This window comes from Aptenodytes forsteri, unplaced genomic scaffold (genome assembly GCF_000699145.1).
Source record: "Aptenodytes forsteri isolate BGI_AS27 unplaced genomic scaffold, ASM69914v1 Scaffold249, whole genome shotgun sequence".
Classification (NCBI taxonomy): Eukaryota; Metazoa; Chordata; class Aves; order Sphenisciformes; family Spheniscidae; genus Aptenodytes; species Aptenodytes forsteri.
In genome coordinates this window covers 1,124,938-1,141,727 of record NW_008796188.1, presented here as the reverse complement: position 1 = coordinate 1,141,727, position 16,790 = coordinate 1,124,938, and the positions used below count along the sequence as shown (strand labels likewise).

At 60.6% G+C, this 16,790-nt stretch overlaps 1 pseudogene; it reads right to left on the bottom strand.

Annotated features, from left to right (window-relative positions):
• Nucleotides 1–222: 222 nt before the first annotated feature.
• LOC103906098 lies at nt 223–9,968 on the bottom strand (annotated as a pseudogene).
• Nucleotides 9,969–16,790: the final 6,822 nt, after the last annotated feature.

The window sequence follows — 16,790 nt, the reverse complement described above, 5'->3', positions numbered from 1 at the left end:
CACCCTGGACTCCTGGGTCCTCCCTGACCTCTAGTCCCCCAGGCTCTGGCCAGCAAGTCCCCATCGATCAATCCAGGGCTCCAGGCTCCTGGCTGGGCTCCTCCGTCCCCACTCACTGCCCTCCTTCCCGTGGGTCCAGGGGCTCAGCACAGCCCAGGTTGGCCCTTCGGAGTCAGCGGGTCCCCATCAGGGTCCCGATGGTGGGGTGACCCCTCTGCCCTGTCACGCTTGGCCCCTACCTGAGCTGCAAGGCGCGCTGTAGGCAGCATCCGTGCGGTCGCCTGCAGCGGGAAGGATGGTGACCAATGGGCTCAGGGTGAGCTGCTCCCGTTAACGAGCCAAAGCTCGTCAATGTGAACTGAAAGCTCAGCCAGACTTCCTCTGAGCTATTGGGGCTGCAGGGCGTGGCAGTGGGGCAAGGCACCCCGGGGCCACGTCCCCGGCAGGGCTCACCCGTTTCGTAGTAGTCGTACAGTGTCACTGTGGCCAGCTGGAGGTTCCTCACTGGGAAGTCCTGCATGGCAGTGAAGGCGAAGGTCTCCTCTTCCTTCGTCAGCTACGGAGACACCCCAAGGGTGAGATGCAGCTGTCCACGATGGGGAAGCGTCCCCACGCCCCAGCACGCAGGGGTCCTGCTCCTGTCCCCATGCCCCATCTCACCTGGTCCAGGGTTTACCTGGTCGGGTGCATCACCTGGTCGGGCTGCACCTCCACCTTCTTCACCAGCTTCTGCCTCTTCAGCTGGAGGGACATGGCTCAGGATGAGCAACAGCTGCTCAGTGGGTGCCCCAGCCAGGGCCAGCACCTCGAGTGGGTGCCCCTCCGTGTCCCGCTGCCCCTGAGGGGTAGGGACTCAGTGGCAGGGTGGGTGCCCCAGTGGGGCAGCGAGGGTCCTGGGGACAGCAGGGTCTTCTCACCTCCACCATGGAGCTCTTGTCTGGGATGTAGCCAGATGGCAGCTTAGCCTTGATGACAACCATGTTGGTGGTTGGACGCTCCTCAGTGTACCTGCAATGGCAGAGCCCCAGGGTGGAGTTGGGGTCTGCCCTCCCCCTGGCTGTCCCCAAACCCAGGGGGCAGCCCCAGCCCCTACCGTGCCCAGAGGAGGAGGTGGAAGCGGGCGCTGGCATCCCCCATGCGCTCCCCGGGCTCCGTCTCTACGCGGAGGTCGAACATCCCTGTGCTCGGAGGGGATGGCACGTTATAGCGCAGGGTCACCTGGGGTGATGCAGGAGGGTTAGAGCCACCGAGCATGCACTGCACGGGGACGGGGAGCCCAGGCCCTACCCACCTGCCCCAGGGCGCAGCCCTGCCCGCGGGCTCGCACCCCGCACATCCCCAGCAGCTCATGCAGAGCCACCCACTGCAGCAGCAGCCGGTTGCTGTTGTGCAGCACAAAGTCCTGCACGGTGCCCGTCAGGGACATCACCGTCACCATGAAGTCCCCGTTGCCGCCGTATGTCAGGGCGGTGTACTTGGCCAGGGCTTGCAGGGCCACCACGGTGGCCTGGGCATGGAGAAAGCACCGAGTCAGGGTCACCCCTAACTGCAGATATAGGGGTGGTGGTGCTTGGAGCAGCCCCATGGACCCTGGTGCCGGTACCTGCGTGGAGGCAAAGTCCCCGTAGGGGTTTTGCTGCTTGCTAAGCCAGAGGACGATTTGGGAAGCCGTCCCCAGGTCGGCAGAAGACACTTGGGGCTGGGAGAGGTAGGCCAGGAGGACGTAGGCGGCCATCTCCACCTCCGCCGGTGCGGCGGCAGCCCAGGAGGGCTGCGAGGGGGGCAGAGCCTTCCCCTTCCTCTGCCAGTAGAGCTGCTCCTCTGGGAGAGAAGGGGGTGGGAGCTCAGCCCCCCTGCTCTTGGGGTCCTGGGGGACTGGGGGTGGGACGGGGTGACCCAGGCAGAGGGTGGCACTGCCCGGAGGTGCCACTATCTGCGCCAGGTGGTACCTGCGCTGACGCTGTGCTGGGCCAGGCTCTGCAGCTGGGCTTGCTGCTGCTCCCCGCGCCCCACCAGCGCAAAGACGTAGGCGAGCAGTGCCTGCGTGTAGGGGTCATCCGTGGCCGAAGCCTCCAGGCACTGCAGGGCTGAGCTCACCTTCGGGTCCTGGCACGGGGCCGGAGTCAGGAGCCAGCCCACGGGCGTGGGCATCGCTCAGAGACCCCAGTTCTGCCCAGTGAGACCAGTTGCACCCAGGTCTGGCTAGGACGTGGCCTGGCGCAGCCAGACCCCCTGTCACAGCACCTGTCCCCACCCCCCAGTGCCTCCGGGGAAGATGGGGTCATCCTTACCGTTGGGGACAGCCCCAGCTCCAGCAGTACCGTCGACAGCGAGATAAGTTGACCGATAAGCCGACAATGAGAGCTTGTCCGAGATGCCACCCTGCAAAGGGGACAGGGGGAATGGGTCTGGCCATGCTGTGCCACCGGCACATCCCCCACACACCAGGGACGTGCTGGGGCCAACCCAGCTCTGGCCACGTGTCCCTGTGTCCCACCCCACCCCACCAACCCACCTGCAGGACGTTGCTGAAGAGCTTCCCCACGCTGCGGAAGCAGCCCGTCTCCTGCTGCTGCTTCTGCAGCCAGCGCAGTGCGTCCATGATGTGCCGCTCCTCGATGGCCACGTAGGCTCTGGCTTGCCCGAAGGACTTGAGGACAAATGCTGTCAGCCTACAAGGCAGAGAGATGTCAGAGGTATGGGAGACTGGGGCTGGGGTACGCTTGGTGGCAGGAGGAGCCCCAGGATGGCCGGTCCCCAGAGGGATGCCGCTGCACAGCCTGCCTGAGCCCCATGCAGTCCCTCACCGGGTATTGCCCCTGGGATCGCTCTTCCCGAACGCGCTGTAAGAGCCGTCATCGTGTTTGTAGAGCAGCTCTCGCTGGTACCCTGCAGGGAGGAGATGGGGACAAGTCTTTACACGGTGGTCTTTACACCCTCAGGGGACCCCAGAGGCAGCCTGGAGCCCAGACCCGCCCCGGGGCGCAGGTAGAAAATGAGGAGGGGGGATATGGGGCGGTGGTGTCCCTTGGCAGCAAGGCAGGGAGAGGAGGGGACCGGGGACGCTCACCGCTCTGCAGGAAGCCCTGCGCCTTGGCGCGGATGTCGGGGTGCAGCTGCCCGCTCTTCAGGTACTTCTGGATGTAGATGTTGGGGGTGAAGCAGACCATGTTCTGCTCCCTGCAGCCACAGGGCATGGCCAGAGGTGGTCCAGGTTCTGCAGAGCACTGCCCATGATGTCGCCTGTCCCGGGGGGACATGGGGGTCACCATCACCGGCTGTGTCCCCCTGCCACCAGCACCCCGTATCCCTTCCCATCTTAGCTTTGGGCAGTCCCACCTCCTGCTGAGCTTGGGCCATGGAGCTCTGCACCCTCCCTGCCCCAGGTGGTCCCCTGTCCCCCACCTGTCCCTTACCCATCACGGTGACATGGGCTCGCTGGGAGCCCTCCAAGATGTTTGCAGGAACCTCCAGGGACATTTCTTCAGCGACTGTGGGGATGGAGGGCAACAACAGTGGGGATGCCCAGCTCCTCCCGGCCCGGCCCCACAGCACCCTCGCCCACACCCTTCCTGCTCTGACCCTCCATGGGCTCAAGGCTGGGTTGGGGCATCTCAGCCAAAAGTGTCTATGGACCCTGGTCCTTGGCTCCTCTGGCCTGGTGGCCCTTGCTACCAGTGGCCAAGCGTCCCTGCCGCACGTCCCCACAGCACTGCCAGACACCCCCGGCCAGTCCTACCTTCCTGTCAGAGCAGGGAGTTGTGCGCCTTCTCCACCAGGATCCCCCGGGCTGTGGGGAAGCAGCATCAGAGTCGGTCAGAAGAAGGGACCAGCCATGTCCCCCAGGGTCATGCCTGCAGCCCAGGCTCGGGGCTGGGTGCTGTCCTGCTCCCGGTCCTCCCACTGCACCCCGAGGGCTGCTTGGACCCTGTCCCCAAACCCATCCCACTTTCCTCCTCCATAAGTAGCATCAGGGGGCAAGGGCAGGAGGGGGAGCCATCTCCCATGGAGGAGCAGGACCAAGCCACAGACATGAAGGTCTCTTCTAGACAAGGATAAAATCAGGCTCGAGGGTTTGGGGATCAGGGCATGGGTGAAAGAGACTGTGACGCTGCCATACATCTGGAGCAGGATGGACCTCAGGGCATGCAGCTATGGACAAGCCACGGAGCGATTCCCCCATCTCCAGCAGCCTCCGCTCACCTTGCCAGGGAAGCACTTGGCCACCTTGAGCTCGGCGCTGTCAGCCACCATCTCACTGTCGGGCAGCACCACATAGCCCAGCACCTTGGCCATGGGCGCCAGCTCGGGGCCGATGGGCAGCTCCAGGGAGAAGGAGCGTCTCAGCCCTGGGCCATGGGAAAGGAAGGGAGGTGAGGACCAGGCACGGAAAGCAGAGCCCTGCACAGCCCGTCCGTGCCTCGGGACCTACCAGCCTCTGCAGCAGCTCTTTCCTGAGGACAGAGGCAATGGTCCCCTTGGCCAGGACCTACAGAGGCGGAGATGGGAACAATGAAACCAATGCCGAGCGGGGAACCAAAATGCCCTGACGGAGGATGGACCCAAGGGCGAGAATGTTGGGATGGTTTTTGACCTTGCCCAGTCTCCATCCCTCCCAACATCTCCTATTGGCGTGCAGGTCCAACAGTGCCAGCAGACACCTCTACTAACAGGCGTAGGTCCCTCGGTCTAGCCAGGACAGATTGCTCATTGTCTTGTCCTCAGGGACACAACCGTGAACATGAGTGTAGATGTGGACCTTCATGCACAACTGCCCTAATGCCTGCTGCCCTCCCTCCCCGGGCCGGGGGTCACCAGGAAGACCGCATCCAGGCTCTCCAGCTGAGTCCCAAGGCCTCCTTGCTGAAGATGTAATCCACCCAGAGCTGCTGGGGCTGGCCGCAGGGCAGCTCGCTCTCCAGCTGGTGGATCCACAGGAAGCTCCTGCTCGCCAAAAAGAAGGGGCTGAGGTATGCGTAGGCATTTTGCTGGATGAGTGTTGAGCCGTTGTTCTGGGTGTGAGCTGCCTCGTTGACTTGACCCTGAGCGATGGAGGTAGAAATCAAGGTGGTGAAGCCATCCAGAATCCATGAGGTGCTGGTCCCATCACCGGGCACCATTGATGCAGGTTCTTGGCTTGGAGAGGTGCACAGCCCCGTACTACTGGAGAAAGCAGCACAGGGACCCCCGAGGGGTGGGAGACGGGTCACTTACATACGGGGAGACCGTGCGACTCCAACCAGAGGTCTCCAGCTCGAAGGAGGCTGTCCCCGATCTGTCTGTCAGGAAGGTCTGTCTCATATCTTTTCCTTGCCGGCTAACGATGAGCAAGAGCTCTTGGAGAGGTGCACAGCCCCGTACTACTGGAGAAAGCAGCACAGGGACCCCCGAGGGGTGGGAGACGGGTCACTTACATACGGGGAGACCGTGCGACTCCAACCAGAGGTCTCCAGCTCGAAGGAGGCTGTCCCCGATCTGTCTGTCAGGAAGGTCTGTCTCATATCTTTTCCTTGCTGGCTAACGATGAGCAAGAGCTGCTTCTGCGGCAGCACAGCGCCGTTGGCTCCCTTCAGCAGCATCTGCACCAGGAGGGAAGGGGAGATGCCCCAGATTGGGCTGCAGGCATGGGGCAGAGGGCAGGGGTGGGAGAGCGGGGTTGGGGGTCAGTGGGGCCCGGATTGTGTGCAGCAGGGTGCAGGGGAGCCCTGCGGGGTGCGGGGACTCCCCCATTACCGTCCCAGTGTAGAGGATGCCGGGCTTCTAGAAATCACAGGTGTTTTCGAAGGTGACAGTGAGGATTTCAGGTAAAATCTTACAGCTCTTGGTGTTTTTCACCTTCTCCAGCCCTGTGGAGAAGGAGTGGGGAGCGGAGGGTGTTGCGGGGACACAGGGCACAGGTTAGCTGCTGCCAGCTCCCCCGTCGCAGTGCAGAAAATGTCCCTGGACATTTTAGGCTTTCCCTCTGCAGGTGGCAGCTTCGAGCACAGCTCGCACCTCCTGCAAGAGGAGCAAAACCTCTACGGCATGTTTTAGACCTAAAGCCAAGGCACAGCTGGCTTCAGAGACTTCACAAAAGGTGCTTCACAAAAGCGCCACGATGCAGGGCCACCTCAGTGCCGGTGGGCCTGGGACAACTCCTGGTCGTCTTCTTTTTTTCTAAAGCAAAGCCACTGGCAGTCATTTCTGGTGGGACCGAGGTGGTGGGTGAGGTGGATTATCTCGAAGAACGAAGCCACACCACCAGGCTGGGTGAAACCACTGCTCTGTGTCGCAAGGACTCGACTCGCTGCTAGCCATAGCATCGGGAGAGTTGTTGGATCTTGGAGAAGTGTTTTTGCCTCCCGACCATTTCTCTGGTCAGAATTAGAAGTATTGCCTGGCTGACCTGGCTCACATCCCTGCCTGGTCCTTGCACACGTGCACCTCTAAATCACAGTGTTGCTTTTGGGCTTCCCCGGAGAAGACCAATACCCCCGTGCCACGTGCATTTGGGTGCACACGGGGATGAATGCAAAACCATGCACCAGCAGCGATGCCCATTCCCAAGCAGGAGAACACCGCCGTCCCTACCTGTCCCGTCCTCCACCAGTGATGCCTGGACTTGGACTTGCTTCTGGTACGTGGAGCTGGTCAGGCTGAAGGCAGTCAACAAAACCTCTGTTGAAAAGCAGCCGTTCTTCTCGGTCTGGAGGGACAGTCAACCCCATCAGCAGCAGTCCCGGGAAGGGGCTGTCCCAGTGGCACCCACACTCCCTGGCAGTGCTCACCTGCCCGCCAACCTCGAGGCAGTTCATCTCTTTCTGGGGGACACCGTGAAGTCCGTGCAGGATCCTCATGTGCCTGAAAGGCTGGCACAAGCTGGCCTGGACCTTCTCCTGGACGGGCTTCCCGTAGGTGTACCTGTTGGGTGGAGGGTGGTGAGGGTGTGCCTGATGGGCCACATCATGTCAGATCCCCCCATCCCCTCCCTCTTCCCGGCGTAGCCTGTTTCAGGCTCACCGTCCACAAATCTCCATCTGGAACTTCTTGTCCTTCTCCAGCACCACAGCGGGGAGATCAATGGTCATCTCCAACTTGGGCAGCACTGATGGAGAAGCAAAAGGAGAGGGGGTTGTCGCTCCCAGGACAAGAGCAACGGTGCCTGGGTGGCCAGGGGGGCAAAGACATGCTGCCCACAGGGACATGCTGAGGTGGGGCTCCCACCCCCCGTGCACCTCCCAGTCCCCACATACCATATTCCTCCATGCTGAAGGAGCGTCTCTTCCCCTCCACCTCGATGATGTGCGTGCCCAGGGCCAGCTCTGCAGCCAGCGGGAGGGACAGGTCCACGATGCCCTGCTGTGGGCTCACCTCCTGCCACTGCGCGATGCGGTTCCCGTTGGGATCCTGCACACAGGGACACGCGGCATCAGCACCCGGGGACCCCAGCACCCCGTGATAAAACAGCCCATGGCTGCGTTATGCTTCTCCTCTCCCAGCCACGCTGCCTTCCCAAGCCCACACTGCCCAGGAACCTCCCTCCATCTCTCAGACTGACCTTCAGGAACACAAAGGGTAGCTGCAGGGAAAGAGAAGGTGGTTAGAGGAGAAATTCAAAGCCTTCCTTGGGGCCTCACCAGGGTGGGGACACCTATGGAGCTGTGGACGGAGTAGAGTGAGGATTATTTGTGGGATGCTGCGAACTTCCAACCTTTCGGTTTGCTTTGGGATTGATTTTGAGCCTGTGGGCAGCTCTAGCTGGGATAAGCCGAGGGCACTGCCAGCATGGCATGGAGATGTGGCATCTCCTAGTGCCTTCGCAAGAAGCCAGCAACCATTTCATCTGGGAACCTCCTGCACTTCCAGAGACCCAGATGATTGCTGGAGGGTGCCAGAGACTAAACTCACCTGCAATCCTGGCGTCTGATGACTTGATGGATATCAATAGCACTTTCCCTGCTTCCCACTTGCCATCACTACATCCCTAACCGAAAGTTTAAGTGGGTACGTTCCCATGTCACACGTGCAACTCTGCTTTCTCTTTCCTTAGCCTGCTGAAGCCTGCGTGAACAGCACAGGGCATCCCTGCCCCTGGGGAACACAGACACCCAGGCAGAGTTGGCTGGGGCAGGATTCCCAAGGGGAAAGGCACTGGCTGACTCCCACAGCTCTCTCACGGCTTGCCGAGACTGTAGGAGGGCAGTGCAGAGGAGCCCTGTCGCCTCCCCCCTTCCCCAGTCCTGCTCTCACCTTCTTATTGCTGGGAGTGAAGTCTTTATCCAGAGACAATTCGAAACTTCACTGGAAAGAGCAAACGGGGATGCAGGAGTGAGTGGTGGGTGCATCCGCAGGGAGGGGGGTTCCCCATAGGGAAGGTGGATGGAAATCCACCCTGAGCCCTGCAGTGGGGCACTGCCCCCCAAGCAGCACAGCCTCCAGCGCTGCCAGCATGTCCTGGCATTGCCCTGGGCCAGTGCTGTGGGTCCCAGTGCATCCCAGGATGAGCCCTCCTATTTCCATGCAGCGTAGGAGCAAGGCTGAGCCTCCTGCACCCCTCTCCCACCAGGTCCTTCAGCCCAGAGCAGGGTGGTCCATCCTGCCCCCCTCACCTTGCTGCCCAGGCTTGTAGACAGCCTTGTCTGTCTATATGAAGATCCCAGGCTCCAGGGCTCTCAGCATCACCTTCTTCTTCTTGGAGACATCCAGGGAGTCTCCCTGGATTGAGATGTGCAGGTTTACGATTTCCTCCTTCCCTTTGGCAGGAGCTGGAGCCTGCCAGGGGAAACACCAGGCACCGGGTGAGGACAAGGGATATGCCATGGCCAGGATGTTCTGCTCACTCCAAGTGACCCACAGCACTCCCCACCCACAGGGACACCTTCTCCAAGCCAGGGGCTGGGAAGAAATGTCCCCCCAACACCCTGTCCTAGTCTGCAGGTCTGCTACCTGGGGATTATTTCAGCCACCGAATAACTGGGCTGAGCCTAGAGTCGTTTTGCCTGGGGGGGGGATGAGACCCTACCAAAAGACAGGGAAGTCACACCTGCTCCCAGCCCCACGTAGGACCACAGCCCCACGCTCAGGGGAGCTGGTGGAAACTGCTCTGCCTGGAGACAGCGGAGTGCCTAGGGCATCCCCCTCCACGCTTACGGCCGTGCATGGAGTGACACGGGGAAGGTGATGTTCAGGTACAGATGAGGCTCCTGGACCTTCCTCTCCAGCAGGGTGACGTTATGGGTCCTGTCTGCTCTCTGCAGCTGGACGGTCACCTGGACGGGCTCGTGGAGGCCACTGAGATGGACCCACAGCGTCGCTGTGTGTGGGTGGTAGATCACAGCTGGGGACGTGACCACATAACTCCTGGCAAGGAGAAGTGCTGACATGAGAGGCATAGGGATGAGGCACATCCCGGTACAGACCCCACGGAGGTCTTGAAGAGCTCCTGGGTGCACAGAAACCTGTGCCGGGGTGCAGAGCCACCTCCCCCAGCCTCCCCGCTCTGCTTCTGGGCTCCCCTTGACTTCTCAGCTCAGCAAAGCAAAGGCTCTGCTCACACAGCAGCTGCAAGTGAGGCAGCACCTACAATAAACCGTCCCAGAGCCACCAGCCCCAGCAGCCCCAGGGTGCCAAGTCCTCGATGCTCATGGATAGGGACAACCCACCAGCCCGACCATTTCCACCCTGGCCAACAATCACATGCACGGGAGGGATTAGCTCCCACTACGTACTGTCAAGGAGCCAAGACTAAATGCCCTCCCACCAGGCACGGACAGACAGACAGACACAGAGAGGGCTTACAGTGCTGCAGACGCCCCAGCTGTGAGGGGCAGGATGAGGAGCAGCAGGACGGGCAGGGCAGCTGGGGACCTCATGTCTCCAGCTGCAAGCGGACGTCAGGGATGGCCACAGCCTCCTTCTCCAGGTGTTGGATTGCTGTAGACCTGCGTCTGCTCTGCTGCAGGCTCTGAAATGAGATCTTTGCTTTCCATCCAGCGAAAAAACAAGGGTTGGCAGAGGGATCCAGCGTGGACCTGCAGACATAGCCAAGGCAATGTTTACCATCTGCCCACAGCCTCCAGGGTTCAAGGCTCTGATGGATTTTTGCAATTTGAGGAAAGGTTCCCATAGGCTACAGAGGTTCAAAACCAGGGGGCAGGACACACTGGTTTGCCGGGAAATGATGGCAGGAGGGAGTGGGAACGAGTTCCCCAAATCAAAGTAGGCAGCACATCACGAGAACAGTCTGTGAGCTGGTGGCGATTTCTCAGAAGGGCTTGTTTCCAGGTATTTCAGATTTAGCCAAACAGCAGCTCTTTGGGCTGATCGCAGGTCTCAGGCTGTCTTTTTGCCCAGTTTCCTCCAATTTCATCACATCAGTTATGGGCACAGGAGCAGGACAGCGTTGGGCTTGTCGTGCCAGCTCCACCCTTTCTCATTCCTCTGTGCACCGTGCCTGGGAGCCGGACACCAGCTGGGGCATGGGCTGAGCTGCCTCTTTCTGTCCTGGTGGGAATTTAGGAAAGTTGAGGCAGCTCCATGACAGCCACACGGTGTCCGGAGTGCACCCCCTGCTCTGGGGTTTTGCAGTCCCCTTCCCCTTGGGTACATGGGGAGAGGTAGAGGCAGTGCTGCGGGAAGCCATGGATGGGGCTGACCTCTTTCCCGTGGGCTCTCGGCTGACCACGACTGCTGTCCCCATGCCTGCCCTGCTTGAGTATTGCTGGATACAGTCCTGTGCTCACCTCCCTGCCCTTTGGGAGCAGCCCCACACGGTGTCGGTGTCCGGAGGAGGCTGGTCCCCACCACCCCCAGGGACGCGAGGCTGGAGCAAAGCCCTGAGACCATCCTGCCACCCCAAGATGTGGGCATGGGTCAGCGCCCTGACAGGCATCCCAGGGACGGTTCAACATGACAAGGAGCCGGGGTCATCGGCACACTGAGCCCTTCAGGGCACGGGGCAGGATGCAGTGGGGGCCACGAGCAGCGTGGCCAAGAGGGGATTGGTTCAGGAGCAGGGGGGGCCTCTGCCTCTCCGATCGGTGCCTGTGGGGCTGCCGAGCGGAAACATTGCACGGAGGATCTGTCATTCGGTGCTGCTGGTGACTTTGGAGCAGGAGCCAGAGTGCGTTGTCCCCCAGCCACTCCTGAACAGGCACCACTGACCCCACGTTGTGCTGTTTCTTCTGCTGCTTTGCTGCCCGTGCAATGAACGCTCTCTCTGGATTGGTCTCAGCTTTTTATTCAGCAAAGTGAAGGCACGGCCCCTCTTGCACATCATTAAGATGGACAGGAACGCTGAGCCCCTAACACAAAGTGTGTTTTGGGACACAGGGCTGGCTTTGGTCGGGGATGGTGGGAAAGGGCCTGAAGAAAGGGAGCTTTTTTGCAAGAAAAACATTTTGCTGCTTCCACTTCCCTTATCCCACTTGCATTTTTCTTCATTTTTCAGCCTGGCTGAGCAGGGACGGGGACAGGGCTGCACTCAGGGCAACCCTGAGCATCCTTTCCACGCCCAGCCATCAGGCTTGTACTCATCTCCCAAGGCTTTTTGTCAGTCCAGGGTCAGCTCACCTGCCCTGGTCCCCTCTCTGAGGGATTGCACTGGCATCAGCTCAAGGGAAACCACGACTCCACGGTGGGCAGCACCTGACCCCCATGGGATGGCAGAGCTGCTGGGGAGAGGGGCTGGGTTTCGGAGTCCTCGTCTCAACCATGTTGCTGCAGGTTCCTGCCGGGTCAGATGAAGGGGACGAAGGGATGGGAAAAGGCTGCCAGCCCTCGAGACCGTGGCTGTCTGGTGGGGTACGACGGGGTCAGGAGCAGAGGGACAGCCAGGCAGCTGCAATTTTCCTTCACATCAGTCTTGGAGGCTTTAAAACCAGGAATACAGCATGTATGAGTCCAGGATCAGAGTCAGCCTGCCCTTCTCTGTCCCAGAAATGCCTCCCCTCTGACAAATGCCCCACCTGGAACTCGTCCCCACCAGCAGCCCATCGGCTCTGATGGGCCAGGAGAGCTTAGGGCCACCCGGGCCAAGCCAGGCTGTCCTTGGAGCAGCCCCGTGCACAGTGTGATGAGGGGAGCAAACTGAACATCACACAGCCAGCGGCCTCAAATCTACCAATCTCACCCCAAAAGGGAAGGGAAGGCACCATCCCACTGATGGTACCTAAGCATGGACACAGACTTTCCCCTTGCTCTGGGTGCTGGTGCTCTCCCCGCACCTTGCAGCGCCCACAGGCACCGTCCAGCCTGGCCGAGGGATGGGGAGATGCTCTGGTCCGCTCTGGGGGCAACTGCTTTGGGTGCAGCTCTGCTCCCGGCGAGAGGACGGTGCAAGCCCACCGCCTCACTCTGCTCACCTGCACCGTCAGTTTTGTCTCAGTGTCCACGCCCGCCTCACTCTGCTCACCTGCACCGTCAGGAGTTTTGTCTCAGTGTCCACGTGCCCCTGGGCTGGCACCACGGACATCTCGGTGCCACAGAGCTTCTCGGAGCGCAGGGCCTTGGCGATGACGGTGACATTCACCTCCCCTGCAGAGGCAGATGTGGGACATCGCTGTGACACTGCCTCAGGGGCTGGCTCCAGCTCAGAGCCATCCTGGGGAGCCAGGGAAGGAGGAGGGTGCAATGGGTGCAACGGGACCAGGAAATGGAGGGAAGAGGCTGGAGAGTAGACAAGAGAAAGGGGAGAGAGGGGAGGGGAGAGGGAGCTGGGAGGGGGAGGAAAGGATCAGAAAAGCAGTGACAAAGAGGAGTTTTGCAAGGAGTCTCACTGCTGGGTTCTCCTCCCCCCTCCCCAGCCCTTTGCTGTCCCCTCCGTACCCAGGCTGGTGGCTCACACACTCCACTGGAAGGTCCTCTCTTCGTCTTCACAGACACAGCCTCTGTACGCCCCGTCTGTGCCCACCAATACCTCCAGCTCTGCCGACTCCACCAGTGTCACCCAAAGCTGCTGGACCACGGCCATGGCTCCATCAGCCCCCGCTGGACCCCAGACCCAGGGCCCCCTCTCCACCCCCACTCACCCGCAGGCACTGCCGCAGGTAGTTGATGATGGTGGCCACGAGGGTGAAGGTTTCGTGGCAGACCACAGCATAGGGCAGCGCCAGCTCCACGAAGAAGGGCTTGAAGGTCGTGAGGGTGATGGCAGGGGCCAGCCCCAAGCCCAACAGGGATGTGCAGAACATCCCGGCTTCCCACTTGGTGACGGCATCGGGCACCGGCACCTCCGCAGAGTTCCCCTCCCTGCAGGGCGGTAGAAGGTGGACAGACCTTGCAGGCTGGGTCTGATGGGCAGAGCCAGCAGAAGGAGCATGCCAACACACTTCCTCTAGGTCCTGGGGACCATTGGTGGCCATCACACGCTTGGAGATGGGCAGAGGTGCTCTTACCTTTTACCAACACACTTCCTCTAGGTCCTGGGGACCACTGGTGGCCATCACACACTTGGAGATGGGCAGAGGCATCTCCTGCCTACAGGACAGATTGCCCCGGTCTCTCCTGGGATCGGTGCTGAGGTCCAAGGGAAGGGGCTGGACATGTCTCAGTGTCACTCCTGGATACATGGACACTGAACCTGAGGTCCAGGTGCTGCACCCAGAGGTGAAGCTGATGGAATAAGGGCAGTCCCCTGGCTTGAAGTCTGCTGGGGCTCCTTACACACCCCACGGGGACCAGCTCCCACAGCCGTGTCCCCAAGAAATCCATCCTGTGTCCTGCATGACACCCGCCTGCTCATCACCCTCCAGTCCCGCTCCTGCAGACAGGGGCACAACTTGAACGTGCCGCCGGAAAGGATGGAAAGAGGCAGGCTGTCCCCACCCGTCCTTCTGCAGCCAGCATGGAGCCTGTTACAGATTCTCTCCACTCACCTTGGATGTATAAAGGGCTTTGGTAGCTTTGGAACTGGATGTTTGGTGCACAGCCCAGCTGAGCGCCCGTGACAGTTTTCAAACCTGCATCCTGAAACATGACACGTGAGAGAGAATAGCACCACGCTGAAGCCCAGAGATACCCAAACGCCTTTCCATCCCTCTCTGAAGCAAGGAATCAACATGCACTTAAAGCCCCATGCCAGAACAGAGCTCCTGAAGATCAGGACCCCCCTGCCACGCTGCAACGGGAGTGCAGGAGAGGAATATCTGTGCCAGGGGAAGCTGCTGCACCAGGGACAGTTGGGAAGGATCTGGTGGATCTGCTTTGCCCGCTCCATTCCCAAACAGCCCCGACCCCTGGGTTTGCTGCCAGTGGGAGACACGCACCCCCAAAAAAGCAGGGGAATGCCAGACCAACCTATGCTGTTTACTCCAAGCCCAGATTTGTGATGGGAAGAGCAGAGCTTAGTCCTGTCCCTGTGAAATGCTGCTGTGCCTGGACTGACAGATGCATTTCACATGTCTGTCCCGGGCTGGCGAAGCGAGGGGCAGGGCATGTTATTTGGACGACGTAAGAGCATGGTTGGTGAGCGCAGACATGGGCTGGGTGGGGGACCGGGTGCCCCCAGCACCCTGAGTAATCCTTCCTGGGAGGAAGAGGAGTGTGAGGTAGGGCTGGAGGGCTCATACCTTAACCAGGCTGTAGGAGCCTGGCTGGATGTCAGACACGGGTGCCTCCCTCTGCCACAGGCTGCAGCGGCAGCCTCTCCAGCTATTTCCTGGCACGTCAAAACAGTTGATGGCTGGAAGGGCTGCTGTCGCACCTCCGAACCCGTTTATCCAACAGTGAAGTAAATCAGGTTCTTCAACTTCAAAAGGATAGGTGTCTTCAGAAAATGTTGGCAGTAAGTTGTAGACCTAAACCGAACATGTGAACTTTGGGTGAGAAAGACATGAAATGCTCCTGGCCCAGCTCCAACCCCTTTTGCCCCTGGCATCGCCCCGTAGCTTCTGCACCTCCCCGGGCATGCCCTGCACCAGCCCTGGCCCCTCCGCTGGGACTCATCACTGCCACATCTCTCTTCTCCCCAAGAGCAGGGGATGCTTCCCACTGCCCACACCCTGTTTTCAAGATTTCCACCCCAGGAGGCATCGCGTGGCAATTCTGTGGCTCAGCGCCCCCGGTCAGCGATGCACGATCTCCCCTGCAAAGCCCCAAAGTCTGTGGGTGGTGGCAGGGGCTCGCTGGGGGGCTTCCGCACACCCGGCATTCATCCTGCAGGGGCAGCTCCCCCAAGGTCCCTACCGTCTTCCCCTAAAATGGGTGACAGTGGAAAGAAACTGCTGTCCCCATGCCCCAGCAGCGACTCCAGTCCAGCCCAGGACCAGCCCAGCACTGAGGTTACTCCAGACTCACCATGCTGGGGTTGAGCTTGCCCTTGGGACCGGAGGACTGCATACGTTGATCCATGGCATAGACAGAGCACAGTGTCCCCGGGGCAGCCTGCACCTTCAGGCGGAGCCGTGAGCCCACCAGAGCCCTCTGCTCTGAGAAGGACAGATTCACCTGGAGAGAGGGGAAACCTTTGGGTTAGGGGAGAGGGGAGCTGGCCCCAGGAGGGACCTCTGTGCCACAGCCTGACCCCAAACGCCAGCGGAGGATGGAGAGTGAGGACTGCGATCAAAGCCAGGAGGTGGTTTGCAGCAGCAGCAACAGGAACGGGAGAGGAAGGAAACCCCCCCCGAAAGGAGTGTCTGGGACCAGCCAGTTGCAGGGGACGAGGAAAGGCTCTGCTGAAGAGCGAGGCTCAGTGCCCACATCTCCCCACCGAGCCCGGCAGCAACTCCCCCGACTCCAGCAGCCCCCGCTCACCTTGCCAGGGAAGCGCTTGGCCACCTTGAGCTCGGTGCTGTCAGCCACCATCTCACCGTCGGGCAGCACCACATAGCCCAGCACCTTGGCCATGGGCGCCAGCTCGGGGCCGATGGGCAGCTCCGGGGAGAAGGAGCCTCTCAGCCCTGGGCCATGGGAAAGGAAGGGAGGTGAGGACCAGGCACGGAAAGCAGAGCCCTGCACAGCCCGTCCGTGCCTTGGGACCTACCAGCCTCTGCAGGCAGCTCTTTCCTGAGGACGGAGGCAATGGTCCCCTTGGCCAGGACCTACAGAGGCGGAGATGGGAACAATGAAACCAATGCTGAGCGGGGAACCAGCACAAGCAGATGAGGGGAGGCCATGGAGGATGCTCAGGGAGAGACTATTAGAGCTGCATCCTGCAGGAGGGATGGAAATGGTGCCCCAAGACCTGACAGCTCCAAGGTCCATCCCCAAGTCCTGAACTTAAGAGTACCTGCCCAGGGCTGGCTGGAGATGGCTTCTGCTGGAGGGGAAGGCTTAACCCCACACCCCAGACAGCCTCATTCTCCTCCCCTGAGCTCTGCCCTTCATGCAGACTCCCATCTCTCCCCAGGTGAAGGCTCACCAGGAAGACCACATCCAGGCTCTGCAGCTCGATCCCCGTAGCTTTCTCATCAGACAAGTAATCCACCCTGAGCTGCTGGGGCTCGCCACAGGGCAGCTTCTTTTCCACCCTGCAGATCTTCAGGAACCTTTTGCTGTCCGAAGAGAAGGGACACAGGTAGCGAGTGACACTTTGGTAGTTGAGATATTTCTTGCCTTGATGCTCCAAGGCTGGAGGGTCATCCCTGAGCTCACCCTGAGGGGTGGAAATCAAGGCTTTCAACCGCAAAGATCAGCTCAGCAGCAGAGCACGGTAGGGGTGGAAAGCCATTCTGCAGCTGCAACTGCCACGCGCTTTGCTGTGACATCCCTGAGGAGCATGCCAAGAAACGCAATCCAGCTGCGCTCAGCACCCAAAAAATAGAGCTGCATGCCACCACGGGGCTTGTCCAAAGGACACTCAAAGGGGTAGCCAG